General features: G+C 34.4%; 1 protein-coding gene across 2 annotated transcripts in view; it reads left to right on the top strand.

Annotated features, from left to right (window-relative positions):
- Positions 1-21,686, top strand: part of LOC136033184 (FERM, ARHGEF and pleckstrin domain-containing protein 2-like) — a 158,226-nt gene that overhangs the window by 7,315 nt on the left and 129,225 nt on the right. The window contains exon 1 of one of the 2 annotated variants that reach the window (XM_065713897.1): positions 6,885-6,994. The exons of the other annotated variant lie outside the window; for it this stretch is intronic. The gene's annotated coding sequence lies outside the window, so the exon portion shown is untranslated. Of the gene's footprint in view, positions 1-6,884; positions 6,995-21,686 lie in introns of those variants that run through there. 2 annotated transcript variants of the gene reach the window in all.

Below are 21,686 nucleotides of genomic sequence, written 5' to 3'. Positions count from 1 at the left end.
ATTACAATTTGGATTCTCAATCTACAATCTAGATTGTAAAAACTATGTTTTCTATGGTCTTCTCAATTTGAAGTTTTGCTTTTTCTTAAAAATCTTTCTGTCTTGATTGTTACTTGGATGTTCAAATGAAAATCCCAGTCGATATCAAAATTTCTGACTGGAATTTCAAGAATCAAATATAAAACTTGACAACTTTTTGATCTTGGATTATGGTGAAATCTTCAGAACATAGATACTTTCGTAAACCACGTTGGCTTCCATGATAAAGTATAAAGAATCAATGAAATGAAGATCAATAGTGGGGTTACTACTGAAAGTATCAGACGGAACAAGATAAATATTTTGGGAGGACAACCACTTCCCTTCTTTAGCGCCCGCTTTAAGATGAAGTTACAAGAAGAAATGTCCACAGTTTCTGAACAAAGACATGAACAAAAAACCAGAGAAAAACAAAGTAATAAAAACACAAAAAGTAAAAAGAAAAAAAAAACAAATACAATACTTAATTGAGAGAATAAAAAACTGAGTCCGTCCTATGTTTTTGTTGCCTTAAAAAACTCATTACCTACCTTCATCTCTTTAAATTTTATTCTTCAGCAGTTGCTGTCTTTGATAATGTTAAAAAGGCAAGTTTTTTGAATGAAAATAAAGAGCAAACTGAAACTTTTTGAATGAAAGTAAAGAGCAAACTTATTAAGATATATAGAAATTAATCTGTATATCAGGGAAGCTTCCCCTCCTTGACTCCCTGTTCTTTGCTTTAAAGTTTCAGAAATACTTCTTTTTCCGGTTCAGCAGCCCTTGTGTTTGAACAATACTTTGCAAAGAATTGGGACAAAAACTCAAACTTTCAAACAGTTTGTGGTAACAAACTGTAGTAAGGAGTCACCTGGCTCAATAGTAACTGAAACTCTAAAAAACAGAATTTTGATACCAATAGGCACATCAAAAGAATCTTGTTTTTATGCTGAATTTAAATATGTAAGTTTCATCAAGTTTAGTCTTACCCATCAAAAGTTATGAGTCTGAGAAAATTTGCCTTATTTTAGAAAATAGGGGGGAAATACCCCCTATAAGTAATGAACTCTTAATGGAAATCATACCATCAGATTCAGCATATCAGAGAAACCTACTGTAGAAGTTTCAAGCTCCTATCTACAACAAAGTGGAATTTTTTATTATTTGCCAGAAGACAGATGAGGGATTTTTTTTTTTTTTTTTTTTTTTTTTTTTTTTTTTTTTTTTTAGGGCTGCTTGTATTGACTCAGTTGTCATAGAATGTCGCGAGAGGGCTCATTCTAACGGATACTAACGGATAGAAGTTCTAGTGCCCTTTTTAAATGATCAAAAAATCGGAGGGCACATAGGCCCCCTTCAATGCTTATTTTTCCCTAAAGTCACAAAAATTATGACATAGCTATTTTGTTCAACGCAGTCGAAAAACTTAATAACTATGTGTTTGGGGACGACTTAATCCCCCACAGTCCCCGGGGGAGGGGCTGCAAGTTACAAACTTCAGCCATTGTTTAGGCCTATATATAGTAATGGTTATTGGGAAGTATACAGAAATTTTCAAGGGAATTTTTTCGCGTTTGGTGGTGGGTGGATCGGGGGAAGGGGGTTACTTTGGAAGATCTTGCCATGGATGAATTTATGATGAGGGAAGAGAATTTTCTAGCATTATGAAAAAAAAAAACAATGAGAAAATAAATAAAAAAAAATTTCGACTGTAAGTAAGAAGCAGCATTAAAACTTAAAACGAGGAGAAATTATTTCATCAATCAGGTGGCTGCTCCTTCCTCAAACCCTCACTCTTTATTAGGCCTATATTAAATAAGAAAACAAGGTTTTTTAACCGCAAGTAAGGAACAAGATTAAAACTTAAAATGGATAAAAATTATTCCATATACAAAAGGGGTTGTCCCCTCCTCAATGCTTCGCTTTTTACGCTAAAGTTTGACTCTTTCACACAACTTTACTTTTTAAAACAATAAAAAACTATATAAAAGGGGACAACCCCTTTCATATACGGAACAATTTCTGTCCGTTTTAAGTTTTAATGTTGCTCCTTACTTGCAGTTGAAAAGACTTGTTTTTTATTATTTAATATAATAAAGAGCGAAGGTTTGAGGAAGGAACAGCTCCCTGATTGATGAAATAAATTTCTCCTCGTTTTAAGTTTTAATGTTGCTCTTTACTTTTATTTAGAAATGTATGTTTTATGTAATTTTAGTTCCTTTTCGATAATATAATCTGGGTTACCCTGAATATGAGGAGTTACCACTCCTGAAATCTGACCTTTTCAATCAAAATATAACTTTCACAAAGCAACGCTTCAAGAAAAAGAGCTTTTTAGTGTATTTGCGTGTTTAATGTAAATGAAGCGAATATTTAATACATAATAATATTATTTCCTGGAAACTTCAGAAATTCAAGATTAAAGATTTTTTTAACAGAATTTTTTTCATTTTTCAATTTTGTAATAAAAAAAATATATTAAAATGTCTTTTACTTTCAGAAAAGCCCAAATGGCATTATAGACTTTAGACAGTTTACGTTTAGAGGGAGGGGGCAATGGCAAAAGTTCTATTTGGTGTAATTTTTCTTCCTTTTAAGTTTAATTTGAGTATTCATTTTAGTTTTTACTCGTTTTGTGATTTAATTTGTAATCTATATCAGTAACTGTTATTTTTGTATATCATGTGACTATTGATTTTAATCTCTATTCGTTTTGGGTTTCTATCATTCTTTGACAGTAATTGCCTGTGGTTTTAAGTTTTAGTATGGCTCTTTACTTTTCTTTGACAAACTTATTTTTGGGTAGGTTTTTTTTTAATTAGTTTTGGTTCATTTTTGATATAACAAATGTTATTATTGGTTAATATAATGAATATCTCTCCAGTCTTTCAAATTTTCGGCTTAATAATTGAAATATTTGATTCTAATTTAAGTTCTTGATTTATATAAGGTGATATGAGGGTTGTCGCTGATTACATTCAATATAATTACTGTGTAAATTTCGTTCAATTTAAAGTCATAGTCTAGAAGGGTTCTTGAACTAAGATGTTGATTTTAAAGCAATTTATACATAATATGCTCGGCGTGTCGATGAATAAAGTCGATACTATCGGTGTATCGATAAATTGATCGACGAATAAAATTGATACAATTTATCGATAATATAGTATACTTTCTACTGATACTCTCAGATACTACATAGATGGATATTACAGATTCTCTCTTTTGAGCACCTGGATGCTGATATTGTCTATTGATTGAGTTCAACACCCCCTTAATATTTCCTGAAATTGTCAACTTAATTACCTTAGCTATTCCTGAGATATTGTATATGGGCCCTTTTGACAACCTGGAGGCACAAACTCTTTTGATTCGTTTCAATTGTAGTAGTAGTGGTAGTAGCATTTATAGTAACAGTGTAGCAGTCACAGTTAAAAGCAGTGTAATAGTAGTAGTAGTTGCAGTCGTAAGTAATAGCTTTCACAATAGCAACTAGTCCCCATCGCTGTCGCAAGTAGTCGCAGTGGAAATTAGTTGCAGTCAGATGCAGCTGCATTCGTAAGTAGTCACGGTGTAAGTAGCCGCAATCGTAGTCACAAGTAATTGTGGTTTAAATCGCAAGTAGCCACAGTATCAGGTAGTTCTAGCCGTACTTGTAGTATTGCTATTGGTTCTTAAGGTTTCGAATTAATACAGGAGGCGCCATTTGGGGGGGGGGGGGTCAGGGATGAGCAAATGCCCACCCCTGATTTTCCAGGGGGTCCCAAGCTTCCACTGCAAAGGGCCCTTTTCCGGCCATAATTATCCGTTATAACCAACATATTCCATTTCGTTCAAATGATTTGAACTAACTGCACGCCTATTAGCCAAAGAGCGTAATTACCCTACGACCCTTGGGGTAATTATGCTATTTGCTATAAATCATTGTAAACTCTGAAAGTGGGTTGGATTCATAATAAAAGTTTCAAGTTCTGTCAAATGCCCCATGCCCACCCCAAGATTTGGCCCAAATGGCGCCTCTGATTAATACCCTTAGGTCCAAAGATATTGCAGATGCGTCCTTTGCTGGCTTGGATACACAGTGTCTTTAGATTTATTTCAACATTCCTTGAAGTTTCATCTTAACCCCCTTAGCCTTTTCAGACTTGCCCAGGATAAAACATTCCCTCTTTTCTAATGTTAAATCCTGTAAGTAAACAATGGTTAAATTGCATAACTGACAACCCTTTCCCTTGGGGTTGTGGGGGTATGGAATCCCTAGAGGTATAGCTATTAGACCTTTTCAAATTTTTTTTTTTAATCAAATGGCTATTTCAAAATTTCTTCAAGTGTTGAGGAGGTGCGAATGTAAAAAGTGTGAGGGGTTGACTAGTTCCCTCTGATCACTTTTCAATATCCCCATCAGCATGCCTTGAAAGTTTCAGCTTAATACTTCAGTCGTTTCTGAGATATTGTTGATGCCCCCTTTTGAAAACTAGCGCACACATACTGTGTTTTGACCGTTTTCAGCACCCTCCTCAACATTTCCTGGAAATTTTGTAAGTAGAAGTAGTCGCTGTCAAGGTCGCAAATAGCCATAGCCTTTCTAGAACTACTTCCAGGAGAAGAAAAAAGCATCATACTTCAGAATTTTGGATCCACTTTTCTAGAATTATTTCCAGGAGACCCCCCTGACAAATAAGTCAGACTGTTTCCAGATACCCAAAATGCATCTGGTATATTAGCTTTAACTTCTTATTAGGTTTTAGTGAGAGTTCACAATCTCTTTAGGTGGATTAACAATTAATGATATTCAGGGAAAGCTCCGATTTTTTTCTCTCTCTATCTGGTGGATTTCAGGTGGACTTGTTTCAGTCTGTTTCTTAACTCAGACTTTACACACACAGAGAATTCCCAGAAATTCCATGAAAAGTGAAAATTCAATGCAAAGAAAAAACATTATAATTTGGAATTTTTGGATCTACTTTTCTAGAACTATTTCCAGGGGATCTCAGGTTTTTTGCCTTATTTATCTGAAAGATTTTTACTGTCATTACTCTGCATGAATCCTACGTCGTATGTGCCTTCGAAAGTTTAGTTTCGAAGCTAGACTGGTTTATTCCTGTTATCTTTTTAAGCCATTTAGTTGGCTTGAAAATAGTGTTTTGTATTTTATGGTGCTTATGGGGAATTTTATCTTTTTTTTCAATCCACATGTTCAAAAAAAGCAAATTACCAACTCGTATTGTTACCAAGCTAATAACCGCAGAAGTGAGAGGAAAAAGCAAAACAAGCTTTTGTAGTTACCAAAGCCGGCAAAGTACCTCACGGTCGGTAATTTTCTTGGAATAGGAAGAAAAGTATTGGATAAAAATAACGGTGATTGGCCTTGAAGAGACCATTCAGTTATTATTGGGACTTAGATTTTATAGCGAACTTTTAAGACGAGGGGAAAGGCTGAAAAATAAGGCTAAACTTATAAAATGCATGTTTTTTGTTTGTTTTTTTTTTTGGGGGGGGGGCTACTATAACTAGTCATGATGATCCCTTCTGGAATTTGTTTTTTGGGAATGAAGTGCTTGAAATTCATTTTTGGAGGTTGTCAGACCCCCCCCCTCCTCCTTCTAAAAAACTATCTTATATACACCTAGAATGTATGGTCAAGCTTATGACAAAAGACATATATTTAATGGGTATCAACTTTCTTTCATCATTCTAGTCGGCCCTACGGTCGCTGGGATTGAACCTAGGGTCCAATAGGGTACCAAGCAGATATCCATCCACTCTGTCAGGCCCAGCCACAGAAACGATCTCATTAAGATGATCTAAAATCCTCTGTCTCTGTAGCGGAGTGCCGTCACCACATGTTTGAAAAACAAAGCAAATTACCAATTATTATCATTACCAATTAAATTACCAATTATTACCAATTATTACCATTTATTACCAATTATTAATTATTACCAATTATTAATTATTTAATTATTACCAATTATTACCAGCAAATTACCAATTATTATCATTACCAAGCTAATAACTGCAGATGGGGGGGGGGAGCGAAATAAGCTTTTTTGGTTACGAATGCCAGAATTGTGAATGTCAAAATGTCTGTGAATATTCTGAGCTTGTGGTTTTCATTTTTTTAGTCATTAACAGTTAGTCATTTAGGATCAATTTTTATGTAGCCTGTGTATCATCATTCATTGAAAGAGGTAAGATATATATGGTTGTGCAAAATTTTGGAGGAAGGGGGAGGGGAGGGGACTGGCTCCGGTTGAGAAAAAATGGGCTCATGGCACCCAATTTGACCCTAAACGAACAACCTGGGAAATCCTTACGACGAATCAATAAATCTTGAGACACAAATGCTCCGAAATCACTTGGACACTCTTTTGAATAAACACGTATTTGAATAAATACGTGGTGAATTTAACATCATTTGTGACATTTGTGCGTACCATTTGCGCGTACCATGATTTAACATCATTTTTAACATTTGTGCGTAGGCTACCATTTGCGTGTACCATAATTTAATATCATTTGTGACATTTGTGCGTACCATAATTTGAAGAGGATAGTTATCTGATCGTTTGAGGCAATTCGCTATAATTCATTAAACAATCGCTTGGTAGAAAAATCTGGTGAGATTATAAGAGAGAAGCTATTATGTGTGTTCTAATTATGCAGAATAAATTTCTGCCCAAAAGCAGAAATTTCGGCTAAATAACACGGCTATGTTAAAGTACCATTTGGATACAAAACAAATATATTAGGATACGTATTTCACCGCATAGTACATCAATAGAACTCAGGACTAAATTTTCTTGGAGCAAGTTTGTCTCTGTAAAAGTATTGGTGCAAGCTTATTCTATCCAGTTTCATCTCATCCTAGTTTGTGATTCGGAGAACTTTCATTTTCCAGACAAACTTCTGCAGTCACTCCGTTTCACTCTCCTGAAACATTCTATAAATTGGGATTCATTCTTGGAATCGATCGGTAGGAACTAAAATAAAACTTTTCTTTGCCTTACATTTTTATTTTATCCCCCAGCAACGCATTGACTATTAGTGGATAATATAGCAGTGACAGAATGCCCTATTCCAATAATAACAATTGAGTTTTATTTTTGTATTGGTGTTTTTTTTTTTTTTGTAAGATTGTTTGGAAGTTTGGAACGCAGGATTTTCTAGCATTATTAAAAAAAAAAACAATGATAAAATAAATATGAAAAAAAATTTTCAACTGGAAGTAAGGAGCAGCATTAAAACTTAGTAAGGAGCAGCATTAAAACGAACAAAAATTGTTACGCATATGAGGGGCTCACCTCCTCCTAATACTTTGCTCTTTACTCTAAAGTATTTTTTAGCAATTTCAACTATTTATTCCAAGGTTTTTGTGATTCAGGGGTCATTCATAATGAATTGGGACAACATTTAAGCTTCAATGTAAAGAGCGAGGTACTGACGAGGGGGTGAACCCCCTAATATATGTAAAAAAAAATATGAGGATACAAAAGTTCGTTACATAAGCTAATTTATGAGTTACGTATATCTTTTACTAATAAAAACATTCGTAAAAAATTAAAAGTTCTAGTTGCCTTTTTAAGTAACCAAAAAATCGGAGGGCAACTAGGCTTCCTCCTCCACTCCTTTTTTTCTCAAAATCATTTGATCAAAACTATGAGAAAGCCATTTGGCCAAAAAAAAAAATGCAAATTTCGTTTTAATTATTCCTCTGCAGAGAGCCAAAATCAAAACATACATTGATTCAAAAACGTACAGAAATTAAATAAAAAAACGAGTTTTTTTAACTGAAAGTAAGGAGCGACATTACAACTTAAAACGAACAGAAATTACTTCGTATATGAAAGGGGCCGCTTCCTCATCAACGTCCTGCTTTTTACGCTAAAGTTTTTTACTGTTTTGAAAAGTAGAGTTGAGAGAAAGAGTCAAACTTTAGCGTAAAGAGCGGGGCGTTGATGAGGAAGTAGCCCCTTTCATATACGAAGTAATTTCTGTTCGTTTTAAGTTTTAATGTCGCTCCTTACTTTTAGTTAAAAAAACTTGTTTTTTTTTATATTTAATTTTCAGCAAAGGGAGAGATTTATTTATTTTTTATTGGGGGGGGGGCTGTTGTTTAACTATAATTTGATATATAAATATATATATATATATATATATATATATATATATATATATATATATATATATATATATATATATATATATATATATATATATATATATATATATAATGTATATGTGCATTTATATAGAGCATGTGTGTGTGTATTTAAAATTCAGAGAATCCTCTTGTTGATGTCTCGAGGGCTATAGCTGCGTAGAAGACTAATTGATGTATACAATTTAACAACAAGAAATTGGGGGCTTGTGGACCCAGTACCCAAATCATATCTACTGGGCCCGAGCTTGATTTTAAAAACGATCAGATATTAATTAAAAAAAAAAAAAACAATTATTACTTCAATTGATATGAAGGAGCGATATTAAATCTTAAGGCGCTTAAGATTTAGTGCTATAAGATAAGCTTTCTTAAGGCACTAAAAAACTTAAGCGCAAAGAGCGAGAAAGTCAGGAGGGGGCGGCTCCCCTAATATAGTTACTAATTTATATTTATTTTAATTTTTAATGCGGCTCCTTACTTTCAGTTGAAAAAACATGTGTATTGTTTTATTTAATTCTAAGGAAGAATGTGTTGCTATATTTGCCCAAGAATTGGCAAAAATAAAGTAAAAAAAAAAAAAAATAAAGTGTAAAACTACCACAAATAACTATCAATAAATGAATGAAACTCGAAACGAACAGAAATTACAATAAATAGCCGAGTCAAACCTAAAATGAGCAAAAATCAGCATGAGGAGGGCTGATAACCCCTATGCCTTCTCAAGACCAGAACGCAATTAGCGCTTTACTGAAAAAAAAAACAAACAAAAACAAAAAAAAAATGACTGTCTCTAGTCAGTCAAATTGATAATACTAACATTTCTTCGTTAAGGTTTCATAATTCTTATGTGTGAAAGTAAGAAAGGTGAAAACATTCAAACTTATTTTGTTTTCAGTAAAGCGCAAATTGTGTTCTGATCTTCAGAAGGCATAGGGGTTATCAACCCTACTCTAATATTTGCTCGTTTTGAAATGACTCGACTATTTATTATAATTTCTGTTCGTTTTGAGTTTCATTTATTTATTGATAGTGATTTGTGGTAGTTTTACGCTTGGAAGATTATTTGACTTTATTGTTTACTCTTTGTTGGCTTAATGGAGCTCTTTACTTTTCTTTGAAAACTTGTCTGGTGGAAAAATTTTTTCAAATTAATTTCTGTTAGTTTTTTATTGACATAGTCTTTTTCATAGAAAAAAATACTGTATATCTTTTCAGTTTTCTCCTTTAAGAATCCATGGTATGGGTTGATATTTGTATGTTGGAGACACAATTTCAACATTTTTAATCTTGACGCAGTATTTTTAATTAAATTTTATAGCTTCTGAAGTTGACATGAAAAATTAAACTTTATACCATTCCCAAAAGACTATATCTATGCTCTTTGACAACCAGGATACACTTAGACTCTTTTTATTTATTTGAATTGTAAGAGCAGAAGTAGTAATAGTAGTATCCCTAAATTTTCAACTTAATACCCCTAATTGTTCTCGATATATTACTGAGGTTTCTTATTGGCAACCATTTAACACAATGCCTTTTGATTTACATATAAAAACATTTTGTTTTAAAGCATAATGGACTAATTGCATAATTGGGGGGGGGGGGGGATTGACGTGCCTATTATACCTAAAGACATAGTTGCTGGACCGTTTTACGATGCTGAACAAAATGGCTGTCTCAAAATTTTGACTGGATTTGTTTGAAAAATGAATGGGCTTGAGAGAAGGACTTTGCCTTCCAATCTTTTGTTACTCTTAAAAAGGGCAACAGCCACTCGCGCTTTAAATGGGATGGGGAGGACTTCCCCCTGCATGTATCTAGCAAAACCATTTGAAACAAGTAAAAACAAAGTGAAAAGATATTTAAATTTATTTTGTTTTCAGTAAAGTGCAAATTAGGCTCTGGTCTTGAGAAGAAATGGGGGTCGTCAGTTCTACTCATTTTAATTTTTGTTCGTTTTGAGTTTGACTCGGTTATTTATTGCATGATTTAAAAAACAAAAACGTTTAAAACGTTTTAATTTTTTTATTTCTAATAAATTATTAAAATTTTAAGGAAGATATATATCAGTAGACCTATATGCGTATTAAACTGACAATCCATAGCCATTTTCTTCAGTAATGTGCAAATTATGTTCTTGTCTTGAGAAGGTATGGGGGTTGTCCAAGACAGAATTTCCAGAGCTTTCAACTACACTGAACAAAATGAACAAACACTGAACAAAATTTCAACTACACTGAACAATAATTCGTTATTATTCTGATGAATCTACTTATCTGAAAGGATGGAATGGATATGTAGTATAAAATAATGGAATGGTATAAAAGCCGAATTCACTATTATCTCCATGAACCCACTTATCTTAAAATGGCAATTTATTTTTGATGAACCAGTAAAAGTACTGTAGGTCTCAGAGAAATTTCTCGTCAATTTATTTTTGGTAAGCCATTTATTTTGGCTGGTTTAAGTTCGAATCTTGTTCCAAAAATCAAAGAAAAAAACAAGTTTTTTTTTAACTGCAAGTAAGGAGCGACATAAAAACTTAAAACGAACAGAAATTATTCCGTATATGAAAGGGGCTGTCCCCCCTCAACCCCTCGCTCTTTACGGTAAAGTTTCACTCTTTGTCACATCTCTACTTTTTAAAGAATAAAAAAAAATCATCCTAATCATCCTTTAAACATCCTATGATCCTAAAACATTAAAATAAAGGCCAAACTGTTTAGAACTTTAGTAAAAGTTCGTATATGTATATATTTAAAACTAAGTATACGAGTCGAAATACTCCTTCCAAGGTCGGAATAATCATTTAAGACAAAAAAATTTTCGAAAAATCGTTTAGAAAAGAAGGCAAATAATTATATGTTTATTTTTTATTTCTGGCCGGTATGGATGGGTCTCTGAATTCTCAGTTTGAATCAGTGGAATGGCATCGATTTTGTTTCAAACATTTATTAATAAAATGTTGATAAAAAGTGGAAATTCACCCGACTTGAGTTAATCACAGAAACGGAATGCAACTACAATATTACTATTCAAAATTTTTACAGGAGGATTCTCTTGCTGAATGCTAAACGTGAGTCAGATTTCAAATTTTTATTTTTGTGCTCAAAAGACGTATCGAGATTTAAACGTTTGAATTGAAAATCTCAATCTCAAGATCTCAGAAATCTTTCACAGCTTGAAACCCTGAGAATTCAAATCACCAATCTATGCCTATGAAATACAAAAATAACGAACACATAATTATTTGTTTTTTAAGGAGTATTTCGACTCATTTACCTAGTTTAAAGATAATATTTACATGCATCTTTATTAGAGTTCATATTTTTCTGGCGGTTTTGGGTTTTATTCGAATGTTTTAGGATGAATAGAAGAGGAAATACTAACGAAGAGCTCTAAGCTGACAGGGCTCTAGACTGACAGGACCAGCCATTATAAACGTTCGCCGAAATATTGAGGTTGACATCGACCGTGTAATCAAACAGTTCGTGGTAACGAAGTGTAGTAAGGAGCGACCCGGCTCAATAGTAACCAAAACTCTAAAAAATTGAATTTTGATATCAATAGCTACACCAAAAGAATCGCATTTTAATGCTGATTTTAAATATATAAGTTTCATCAAGTTTAGTCTTACCCATGAAAAGTTACGAGCCTGAGAAAATTTGCCTTATTTAAGAAAATAGGGGGAAACACCCCCTAAAAGTCATATAATCTTAACGAAAATCACACCATCAGATTCAGCGTATCAGAGAACCCTACTGTAGAAGTTTCAAGCTCCTATCTACAAAAATGTGGAATTTTGTATTTTTTGCCAGAAGACAAATCACGGGTGCGTGTTTATTTGTTTGTTTGTTTTTTGTTTGATTTTTTTTCCCAGGGGTCATCGTATCGACCAAATGGTCCTAGAATGTTGCAAGAGGGCTCATTCTAACGGAAATGAAAAGTTCTAGTGCCCTTTTTAAGTGACCAAAAAGATTGGAGGGCATATAGGCCCCCTCCTACGCTCATTTTTTTCCCAATGTCAACGGATCAAAATTTTGAGATAGCCATTTTGTTCAACATAGTCGAAAACCATAAAAACTATGTATTTGGGGATGATTTACTCCCCCACAATCCCTGGGGGAGGGGCTGCAAGTTACAAACTTTGACCAGTGTTTACATATAGTAATGGTTATTGGGAAGTGTACAGACGTTTTCAGGGGGGATTTTATTTTATTTGGGGGGTAGGGCTGAGGGGAGGGGGCTATGTTGGAGGATCTTTCCTTGGAGGAATCTGTCATTGGGGAAGAAAAATTCAAGGAAAAGGGCGCACCATTTTCTAGCATTACAATTAGAAAACAATGAAAAATAAACAAACGTTTTTTCAAAGGAAAGGAAGGAGTAGCATTGAAACTTAAAACGAACAGAGATTATAACGCATATGAGGGGTTCTAAAAATACTTTAGCATAAAGAGCGAGGTATTTAGGAGGATATAAATACCTCGCTCTTTATGCTAAAGTATTTTTAGTAATTTCAACTATTTATTCTACGGCCTTTCTGATTCAGGGTCATTCTTAAAGAATTAGGACAAAACTTAAGATTTAGTGTAAAGAGCGAGGTATTAACGAGGATACAAACCCCCTTGTATACATAATAAAAATATAAGATTATGAAAGTTTGTTACGTAAGTTGCTAATTTATAAGTTACGTATAATTTTTACTAATAAAAACGTTCGTTAAAAATTAAAAGTTCTAGTTGCCTTTTTAAGCAACCGAAAAATTGGAGGGCAACTAGGCCTCCTTCTCCACCCCTTATTTCTCAAAATCGTCTGATCAAAACTAAGAGAAAGCCATTTAGCCAAAAAAAAAATTAATATACAAATTTCATTTTAATAATTTATGTGCGGAGAGCCAAAACCAAACATGCATTAATTCAAAAACGTTCAGAAATTAAATAAAAAAAACTAATTTTTTTAGCTGAAAGTAAGGAGCGACATTAAAACTTAAAACGAACAGAAATTACTCCGTATATAAAATGGTTTGTCCCCTCCGTAATCCCTCGCTCTTTACGCTGAAGTTTGGTTCTTTGCCACAATTCTGCTTTTAAAACAATTAAAAGCTTTAGCGTAAAGAGCGAGGGACTACGGAGGGGACAAACCATTGTATATACGGAGTAATTTCTGTTCGTTTTAAGTTTTAATGTCGCTCCTTATTTTCAGCTAAAAAAATTAGTTTTTTTTATTTAATAAATAGATATGGCGGGAGTGGAAATAGAGAAATAGACCTTTTCTTCTAAAATTGTGAATTCTGTAATTTAAGCGAAATATACCGGACTTTAAAACAAGGAAAGATACGCTACGTTGTTATGAAAAGTAAAATTTTGATTAGTAAATTTTTGAGATTTCGTCAAGTTGACACTAAGCATCGGCACTGTTTCTGTTTTTGAGAAAAACAGAAACAGAAAAAAACAGTTAGAAAAAAAACAGAACAGAAACAGAAACAGGTCAAACAAAAACAGGTGACCTGTTTCTGTAATCTATTCTGTTTTTCGAAAAAACAGAAAACAGCTGTTTTTTTAAAAAAAACAGCTGTTTTAACAGCTGTTTTTCCTGTTTTTTCCTTACTTCTTCTATTTCTAACAGGAAAGAAAACATCTTCTTGTTAAATCCTTGTAGTCACATACAAAAGATGAGCAACTTCGTGTAATTCAACACACTAGCGTATTTTTTTTTGGGGGGGGGCGAAATTTGTCATAAAATGTGTCCAATCGGGTGATACCAACGCTATATTCCTTTCAAGCTTAAGTGTCATTTATAATTGACAATTTACCCTAGTTGCTCTTAGACCGTTGCTTTAGCGGTAAACCATTGCTCAAAGCATATACCAACACTATATTCACCGCTTAAAGCACGGATGCTTTCAAGCCGAGGCTACTTAGACCGCTGCTTGCTAATATATACCAGACAGACACAGAGTCATCCCATCTAGCTTATGTCCACCGCTTAAGTTAGAGGCTATTTAAACCGTCGCTATAGCGGTAACCCATTGCTCTAAGCAAATACCAATGCTCTATAACGCTCTATGGTTAGACCATTGCTCAAGTGGTAATAACCCTCCGCTACACACATACCAAGGTGTCTAGGTTCACCGCTTAAAGTACGGATGCCTTCAAGCCGTGGCTTGTTGGACCGCTGTTCTAGCGGTAACCCATTGCTCTAAGTAAATACCAACGCTATATTCCTCTTTTATATGGGATTTCATTGAGCCCATGTTTGCCGCTTAAAGCACGAATCCTTAAAGCCGTCAATGGTTAGACCGTTGCTCAAGCGGTAATAGCCATCCGCTACACATATACCAACAGTAGAGACATTGTCATATGGGGTTCCCATCTAGCCCATGTCCACTGTATAGCGTTCAAGCTTCTCTCTCTTTCGCTCAGATTTACCCCGCCGTGAATTAGCATGAGAGGTTGACTCTAGTTGAGCATTGTGGAGTGACATGCATGAGAGGAAAATTTTCAAGTAGTCAACCCGTAGTCAACGGGTTGACTCTATTTCGGCATTGTCAAGGGACATGCATGCACGGAGAGGTGTAGCATAAATGGGAGACAGTCACAACGGCAATCAAAGGGGTAAAATTAACCTTGACTGGGTTGCCCACTTAATTGGACAATCTGTCTTAGCTTTTTTCTACAATTGGCCATGACTTTGACTTTTCCCACAACTATTCCCTTTTTGTTTAAATTCAAAAATCAACGGTATCATGGTATCATGCCCGCTAGATGTGCGTTTCGGTACGGTAGGTACGGGTAGGTATCATGCGTTTCGGTATCATGCCCGCTAGATAGCGCGGCATTTGAAAAAAAAAAACAGAAAAAAAAACAGAAAACAGATAAAAAAAAAACAGAAACGGAAAAAAACAGATGAAAAAAAAACAGAACAGAAACAGAAACAGGTAAAACAAAAACAGGTAGCCTGTTTCTGTTTTCTGTTCTGTTTTTTGTAAAAACAGAAACAGAAACAGACAGAAACAGGCAAGAAAAAACAGAAACAGAAACAGAAAACAGAAACAGTGCCGATGCATAGTTGACACTGTCTATTAAAATACTATTTTTAAAAAGAGACAGTGATTGCTTAATGATTTATTGCCTATACTTAAAACCTTAGTTTTAAATGTCTTCTATACATTTCTGTCTCTTCGTTCTGTTTTTCTTGTTACATTCCTAAAAGAACTAATATTTTACGAATATACGAGTTGTATCTTTATCCTCATTTCCTACTCTTCATTACTATCATAGTTACTTAGTGATGCCACAAAATTAGGCGATATGCTAAATAGTTTGACCTGTACAAATTGTCACAAAGAGTGTATGACCCCAAAAAGGTGGTTAAAGCCCTTTTTTTTTCTTGACAATAAATAGCTTAACTCACTCGCTATAGTAGTCACAAATGTAAAGGTAAAAAATTATGCAGAAAATATGAAATACCATTTTTTTATAAATAGTGAACAGCTTTTTTTTGTCGCGGGACGGTTTTTATAACTTACTATTGTTTGTATCAATATTTTCACACCATTTTAATTTCAACAGATTTATTAGAACTTTAACCCTCGTCAGATTTTAGATTAAATTATTATGACCATTTTCACCACCTACCTACGACGTATAACTGTCAAGGTTGCCTTTAAATTGTGGGTATTTCTTTGTTCGCAAGTTTATCCAAGCAACCTATTATGTGTCCCTCCTCCTAAAGAAAATCCTGGTCCCGGCCCTGTTACCAAGATGGCTTTACATCGGATAACTGATGTTAGAACCATTCATGGGATTGAGCTCAGTACACTGAAGTCGTACGGTATATTCGTAATAAAGAAAATTTAAACAATAAAATGAGATTCCAAAATGTTTTAATTGTAAAAAATCATAAAGTCCTAGTTCGCATAATCCTGCAAATAAAGTCCTTTTATTTGGTCCTTTAAGGGAAGCATTGACATTGGTTTGTTTACATTCTTGTTATAGATATACTTTGCATAGGCTGAAAAGTTAAATATGTATATATGTTTGAGTCTCAATTTTCCTCTGTACTACAACGAGATAAACTACGTTTTCTGTTATTTTTTAAAGCTCATTTTTAGTTTCTTTGAAAATACTAAAAAAGACTCAATCATATATAATTTTTATAACTTGCGTAATAACATAAAGAATGGGCCGCTTTTTGTTAAAATGAAGAATCGAGAATATGATTAATTTCTGACCTTAGTCAAACTTTTCCATCAGTATTCGCTTGGCTGTTCATTGTTGATACTAATCCTTTACAGCAAAAATTCCGGGATTGAGAGGGGGGAGGGTTTGTTATATACCATTTGTCGATCTTTCTGAGAAGCGGCGAAACACAAATGAATTACTCTATAAAACACATCCAATATGTGTATGCTATATACTGAAAGATTTTTTACTCTCGTATTTCGTAATCTTTATATATTTGACTGAGTTAGTTTTCAAGCTACTAGTTACAAATATGTCTCTTACTTAAAATCATTCAATTCTCGAGTGTTTTCGCTTAGCCAAGGTCAAATCGAAATTTTTATCTTCCAAAAAGTTCGTGGTAGCGAACTGCAAGTCAGGAGCGACTTGGCCCAATAGTATCTGAAATCATAGGCAGCGCAATAGCATTGCCTAAGCAAAGAATGATGTTGGCACAATCTATTATTTATTTTGTTCTATTTTTGATTTGTCAGTGTTAGACCAGGGCAATTCGTATCGAATGAGTTATTGCGGAAACTCCGAAAGGGCTCATTATTAGAAATTGAAAGGGCTAGTGCCCGTTTTAATAGTCAAAAGTAATTGGAGGGCAACTAACCCCTCTCCCACGCCCACCATTTCCCCAAACACTTCCGATCGAAATTTTGAGATTGCCTTTTATTTTATTGCAGTTGAGAGGTCCAGAAACTATGTCTTTGAGGGTGACAACCCCACATAGCCCTCAAGGCATGGGTTGTAAGTTATTTCATGGGAGCATATAAGGTCTTTATAGAAAGCGTTGTCCCAGAAACATCAAAAAGGGCTCATTCGATAAGAAATAGAGAGGGCTAGTACCCTTTTTATAGTCGAAAGTGATTGGAGGACAAATGCCACCTCCACGCCTATCATTTCCCGAAACACAAATTCGAAATCGAATGTTGCACTAACAGAACCACGGCTCGAATAATCTGATTTGATACATTTTTACATTAATTGCGTAGCTAACTAAGGGGGCGTGGGTGAGGAACATACGAGAGGTGTTCTTGCAAACCTCCAGTTAAGGGTTTTGGACCATAATTATTACAAGGATGATATCCTTTTACACTTCCAAGATTTTCTACTTAAGAAGTGACATCAAAAGTGTTGTTTTTAGTGCTATATCACACTTACGGATGGTAAAATTGATAAACATCTCGTAGATTTGAGCATTAGCTTTTAAATGAGTCATTAAACCTCACTCTAAAAAAATCTGGTAGCCCACTAGTCCCACATTTTTCATTTGAGACATGGCACCAAAAGTGCCGTTTTTAGTGCCATTTGGAACTTGCTGATGGTGTAATTTATAGGAAGAACGTAGATATGAGCATTATCTTTTATAAGCTATCAAAAATATATGTAGATACCTGTGATACCAAAACGCTCAATAACAATACGTCAATACCGATACGCGTGATATCAATACGTCCGATGCCAATACAGCATGTAGCCCTTTCTTCAGGGACTATGGAGGGTCGTATCATCACCAAAACCAAAGGTATTTGACCTTTTAACTTTATGTCTATCTCAAGATTATGACTGGATGACCTTGGGGGAGGAGGTCTTTAGAGAGGGGGGATAATTGTCCTCCGATCTTTTTGGTCACTTAAAAGGGGCACTAGCAAATTTGATTTCGGTTCGAATGAGCTATTACATATCTGTCTATGATGTTCTGGTCACCCTGTAGCCTTGCTAGAAAAAAAAGCCCCAAAAATTAAAAAACAGGAGACATATCAGTGCTACCCATGCAAAAAAGTCATTTTCATTGTTGTTCAAGGAGGGGGGTTGTATTTTCCCACAACCAAGTTTTCGACCGTATTGATTCCAATGGTAGACTTTCCATTTTAATTTGGCGCCATTTATCAGGACTTTCAGACTATTTCGAATTTACCATAGGTAGGTAGGTAGGTAATTTCATTCAAAAACAATACTGTAAATTTAATTCATCAGCTGAAAAAAATAGGCCTCAATGGCCTGTAAGTATAGCTGACATCAAATACGATCCAAAAAAAATTTTTCGCAATTACCTTTTACTTCTAAGGACTAAAAGAAATAATAGTTAATATTCCTGAATCAGTGTCAGATGGCGATTTTTTTCACTTGGCAGTTTTAGTTTCTAAACGTGTTTTTAACTTTTGGTTACTATGGGCTGTGGTTAGCTCTTTACTAGGTTGCAGTTGCCGCTGCAACCGTGATATGTCTTGAACAGTCTTGGAAAGTACAAATAAAATCAAACTGAATATTTGTTATACAATGATATAAATTGTTGAATGATGAGCAGTTCAAAATTTTATTTTGCTGTAATTTTTATTTTCATTTTCAATGCTGTAATAACTGGAAAAGAAAATATTTGTAATATAATTCGTTTTCAGGTAAGCGCTTATGACGGAGTTGGCTTTAGACTTTTACAGCTAAGGAAGGGGGAACTATCCAAACTCTTGTTTGTAGTGGAAATATATTTGTCTTTAACAGTCTTGGAAAGAATAAAATTAAACTGAATATTTGATATATAATGATATTAATTGCTGAAAGCTCATCATTGATCATTTAAAAATTTATTTCTACTCTAATTTTTACGTTTATTTTCAATGTTGTAATAAGTAAAAAGAAATATTTGCAATATAATTTATTTTATGAATAATTTTTTTTAGAGTTTTCACTTTTATAACTTTAATAACTCAAATATTATTAACATTTTAAGGAATAAATATCTGTATATGTATACTAAACTGACAATGCGTATTCATTTTTTTTTCAGTAAAGTGCAAAATATGTTTTGGCATTGGGAAGGCAAGGGGTTTTGAGTGTTACTCATGTTGATTTCTGCTTGTTTTAAGTTTGGCTCGTTTATTTATTTTAATTTCTGTTGGTTTTGGGTTTCATTTATTTATTGATGCTGATTTGTAGTAGTTGTGCGCTTGGTAGATTGTTTGGTTCTATTTTTGCTCATTTTTGGCTTAATGGAGTCCTTTACTTTTTTTTAGAAACTTTTTTGTGGAAACTTTTTTTAAATTAATTAAAAAAATGGACTATATATATACGAAAATTGGTGTTTTATGCTGATTCCAAATATTTGCAACTAATTAAGCTTTATGTAACCTACCAAAAGCTACGAGCCCGAGGAAATTGGTCTTATTTTCAAAAAAGGGGAGGAAACTCCTTCAAAAGTCAAGTGATTCTAATGAAAGCCACACCATCAGATTCAGCATATTAGAGAACACTACTATCGGGATGTCAAGTTCCTATCCACAAAAATTGCACTCGATCCCCAGTGAAGGGGAATTGTCGGGTAGGGGGACTGGAAGAAAATTTCGGCAGGGATGTTTTATTCAGGGGAGAATTGTATGCGGGTGGAGTTTTTCAAATACGTCTAAATTTATAGATATGATCGTTAATAATACACAGGGGAGAACTTCCCGGGAAATTTCTTCACGGAGAGGGAGTTTTATGCGTGAAAATTCACTGGGGGGGGTGTCTTTACTTTCTTTTTGAGATACAAGTAACATATGACGGGTAATTTAGTGATTAATAAATAACATTTCTTTTCTAGGAGAACATGTATTATACTTAATTATCAATTGTTTAAATAAGATTTTTTGTACACCTAATAATATATATATTTTTTTTTTACAACATTTTACTGTTGGATACAAGTAAACTGACGAGCAATTACGATCTTCATACTACTTGCTTGCTAAACAAACTCACTTTCTCTCGACTGAACGAGGATATCACGTTCCATTTCTCTATGATACAACTAATAAGATATCAAATCTTTGTTCCAAGTCGCAATATCTGACTGTCCACTGACTCTGTCTCTTATCTGTGAATCTAATCAAATTTATGTTTACTTCAGCAATTCCCCTAAATAACAGCTTTCATAAGTGGGACCAAGCATTTTTCTTTAAACCACAGATGAAATAGCCCCAAACGAAGTAATTGTCGATAGCGTAAGCCCATAACAGATAAACATGGGGCAAAAAAAAATAAAGAAGCCAAATTTAACTTTTTTTTTGTATCATTGTTTATCTCTCTGCGACTTCAGAAAATATCAAGTCTTAATTCTATGTGAGACTCTTATCCGTCGTTTCATCTATGTACCCAATAAAATTTCTGTGTATTTTGGCAATGTCCCTTTTACACACCTATCTAAAGAGGATCTAATCAGTAATATCTTATGCGGGAATGCATAGAAATATTCTATTTTTTGGTGCCATATGGCATTTAGCTCTGACATAATAAGGCAAATTGAAAAAGAAACCGTTGATAAAAACTTTAACTTTCAAATGAGCCCTTAACCCTTTTCCCAAGGCCTTCCAGTAGCCTAGAAGCGAAAAAAGAAGCAATCAGTGATGTGTACCCTAAACCATGGTTTTCTTGTGTCTGATGGGGGGGGGAGGGAAATCCTGATTGCTGCATCGCTAAAAAAAGTTTAATAAAAACTAACCAAGTTTTTTATGGCACTAACCAAGTGACATATAGCAATCGCAAATTCTGTCGGTCTGTCTGTCTATCGGTTCCGGTCCCGGTCCCGGTCCCGGCTACTTTAGGCACTTCCACGTAAGCTAGGACGATGAAATTGGGCAGGCGTATCAGGGACCGGACCGTATTAAATTATAAATAGTCGTTTTCCCGATTTGACTATCTGGGAAGGACTGGGGGCCGGTTAATCGGAAAAAATAGAAAAAATGAAGTATTTTTAACTTGCGAACGGTTGATCAGATCTTAATGAAATTTGATGTTTGGAAGGATGTCGTGTCTCAGAGCTCTTATTTAAATCCCGACCGGATCTGGTGACATTGGGGGAAGTTTGGGGGAGGGAGCCTAAAATCATGGAAAACGCTTAGAGTGGAGGGATCGGGATGAAACTTGGTGGGAAAAATAAGCACAAGTCCTTAGATACATAATTGACATAACCGGATCAGATCAGCTCTCTTTGGGGTATTTGGGGGGGGGAGGGCTAATTCTGAAAAATTAGAAAAAATGAAATATTTTTAACTTAGGAGCGGGTGATCAGATCTCGATGAAATTTGACATTTAGAAAGATATCGTGTCTCAAAGCTCTTATTCTAAATCCCGACCGGATCTGGTAACATTGGGAGCAGTTTGGGGGAGGGGCCTAAAATCTTGGAAAACACTTAGAGTGGAGGGATCGGGATGAAACTTGGTGGGAAAAATAAGCAGAAGTCTTGGATACGTGATTGACATAATGGAACGGATCCGCTATATTTGGGGGAATTTGGGGGGGG

Source organism: Artemia franciscana, chromosome 1 (assembly GCF_032884065.1).
Source record: "Artemia franciscana chromosome 1, ASM3288406v1, whole genome shotgun sequence".
In the NCBI taxonomy this organism is placed as follows: domain Eukaryota; kingdom Metazoa; phylum Arthropoda; class Branchiopoda; order Anostraca; family Artemiidae; genus Artemia; species Artemia franciscana.
The sequence above is the reverse complement of the archived record's forward strand: the minus strand, read 5'-3'. Positions and strand labels throughout refer to the sequence as shown.